Consider the following 3420-nt stretch of genomic DNA (forward strand, 5'->3'; position numbering starts at 1 on the left):
AAAAAAGAACCAGGGAATCCTGCTGTTTCACACCAGGATGTCCCGATCTTGCTTTTACCTCCTGACACTGGGCTCAAACTTGTACACAGTCTCTAGTGCTGTGTCTATAAGTTTTCCCATAGTCACCTTTATGAAGAGCATCATTATAGTATTTGCTTAAGATCCAGAGTGCACACAAGTAGTGAGGATCATAAACTATAAGCAAAGACTTTTCTCGAAAAATAAGAAAATATGGCGATAGAATTGATATTTATTGATGAAATTTCCATATTGTGATTAAGTTCCAAGTTGTGTTCCCTCTAGCACATAAGGCAAATGTACTCTGTTGATAGTAACTGCACACCTTCATTTCCCTTCTTACCTTCTCTCTCTTTATTTCTTATTTCCTTCCTTTCTCCCTCCACCCCTCCCTCCTTTCCCCCATGTTGACACTTCTTAATTCATTTTTAATATGAATATTAATTATAATATTCTTTTCTAATGCTTAGCATGTTCTAGCTCCACTGCTAACTTTTTCTACAATGAAAATATTACGGTCAGGTGTGGGGGGATGCCTACAATGCCGACAGCATAGATACCACAAGCTCAACTCCACTTTCGGCTATATAGCAAGACTCTGTGTTGAGAACTTCATCAAAACCACACCTATAACAATCAATAGCTGAGCATTCAGAAACAAGATGGGATCAGTACACTTCTTCACGTGGCCCCTCTTCTGGCGTTATTCCAGACTAGAATTTATTTAACAGACAACTGGAGAACTCTGAGACCCTGCAAGGAAGACTGACCCTCCCAAGGGTACTAGATTGAAAAACTCTTGGAGCTCACAATGTGGTGATTTTCCTGGCTTTGCTTCTTACCTCTCAAAGAGTACGGGGGCTGAAGGGACCTATAGCAATGAACAGCCAACAGGGATGGGAGAAAAGGGGAAATAACAGCAAATCAAAATAAAAACACCCTATTCTCCCAACCCAGCAGACATTACGGAGCTCTGGAAACTTCACAGTGAGATTGTGGTCTACCGCTCCACCAGCTTCTGCCCAGCCTACTCATCATTCTTGCTGGCTCTACTCCATGTCCTTCTCTGCAGCAGAAGCAAAGCCGGTGTTGCTCTACCCTGGCAGAACCGGAAGCGGAAGTGCTACATCTGCACCGAGGAGTAAAGACTTGTCTCCTGGCTTCCACCTGATGGCAGAAAGAGAAAAGATCTAAAACTTTCTTAAATGGCTACCATTGGGCTAAACAGGCGCTCCAAGGGCAGGCAAGATTAGTGCATTGGAAGCTCATGAAAACGAGTTAACGCTTTACGGGAGATTGGAAATCACAGGTTCTAGTTGGCGCTGTAGCTGCTGCTAAAATAAAAGACTTCGAAAAAAAGTAGCCCAAGAGAATGACAAAAATGCCTGAGAAACAATTAACATTATTATGCAGGAATCCAGCAGGACTCAACTGAGGAAAAACAATCATCAAATGCCAATCAGGAAATAAATCTCATATTTTAGTTTTCTGACAAAGATTTCAAAGTAAGTATTCTAATAATGCTTATCTATCTGAAAGATTCACTGGTGGAATAATGGCCCAAAAATTGTGGGAGTAACCAACCACCACTACCTGACTAGATCTTCTCTTGAGATAGAACCTATGCCAGATACTGTCTAGATGGCCAAGGATCTGAGATTAGATAGGCCATGGACCTAGGAAACAACCATTTACTGCTGTTGTGTTAAAGAAACACAGGAATAAAATGACTATTTAATAACATTCTACTGAAGTTACAAATCAGTGTCTGGGTTAGCCATTATCAGAGAAACTTCCTATTGAAACAGATGGAAAAAATAGGTCAAAATTCAGAGTTGTAAAGTTATATTCCCTAAGTGAAGCCCATGACTCATTATTGCTAAGAAGGCCATTCTCAGGACTTTATGTGCAGACTGAATGAAGCCCAATACAAGTTTGAGGAAGTCTATTGCAGAAACTCAATTATACATGTTGAATGAAACTATCTCCAATATTTGTAAATTAAATGAATCTTTTTTTTTTTTTTTTTTTTTTTTTTTTTTTTTTTTTTTTTTTTTTGAGACAGCAGGGTTTCTCTGTGTAGCCTTGGCTGTTCTAGAACTCACTCTGTAGACCAGGCTGGATTTGAACTCAGAAATCTGTATGCCTCTGCCTCCCAAGTGCTGGGATTAAAGGCATGCGCCACTACCGTCTAGCTAAATAAATGAATCTTAAAGATACATATGGATCCCTTTTCATTATTAATGCAAATACACACTAAGGCAATGTAATCGTAATTAAGTTGCTACTGGCATAAAATAGGTACACTGATAACCAGAACAGCAAGCCCAGGACTCCAACGGTGTAGACATATCTCCAGTTTTATTTTGCACTAAAATGCCAAGGCAATTCAAAGGTGAAGGGCAAAATTTTCACCAAAGATACTGAACCACTTGACTAGCAGCCTGAGCCAGACCTAACCTCAATCGTTACTCACATTAACCCCCAAAATCTTACTTACTATGCATCATAGCTCTACCTCCAGGTATGAGAAACACAAACTTTCTGGTTTCAACAGCTGAGAAAAATATTTATGCCTTGCTTGTAGGCTCATATTAAAACTAAATATGTGAACGTAGGCATCATAAAATAAAACTATGATATATTGGGCTAAGGCCCATTTCGCATTAATTTTCTTGGAGGAATACCAGTGGCAAAATGAGCCAGATATATTGTCGTAGGACTGCGGTACAGACATCTAGGAAGTCAAGGCAGGAGGATTATGTGAGCTCAGAAATTTGGGGAAGCTTAAGGAACACTGCGAGGCAGTTTCAAATACTATGCAAATTTAAAACTATCCAAAGAACTAACAGGAATACCCAGTGCATCTTTACTTTTATACTATCCCACTATATTATTATAATAAAATAACAAATACAGCTTTCTTTGAGTTTCACTTGCCTGGAAAATAAGCACTACTGTCCAAACCAAATTGCTTTGGGACATGGAGTACTTAAATGATAAACAGCGGCAAAGAAAGGCGAAGATCCCAAGGAATGATGTTGCATTTTTACATACTTTTAAAAAATGAATGGAACTCTCAACTTACCCAAAAACTCATGGTTTATTTCTCTTACAATTACACAAAATTCCCCAGGGGATTAGAGACTTCTACAGGAATATTGCAATGCTATAGCAGAGACAGACAGGGATGAGACAGGCTAGGGATACTGAATTCTCTCCTTGTTCTCTCTGTCTGTGGGTGTCTCTTGATGGGTCTCGCCTTTGAACATCCTTCTCTAGATCTGTCTTAAACCACCTTCATCTGAGTTAAGTGTGCTAAAATTTATACCTAAGAAGGAGAAAAGTTTACAGTTATCTTAAGATAACTAACAAGTTATTAAAATTAGGAAGGCTATGTTT

The sequence above is a fragment of the Mastomys coucha genome, unplaced genomic scaffold, assembly GCF_008632895.1.
Source record: "Mastomys coucha isolate ucsf_1 unplaced genomic scaffold, UCSF_Mcou_1 pScaffold3, whole genome shotgun sequence".
NCBI lineage: Eukaryota > Metazoa > Chordata > Mammalia > Rodentia > Muridae > Mastomys > Mastomys coucha.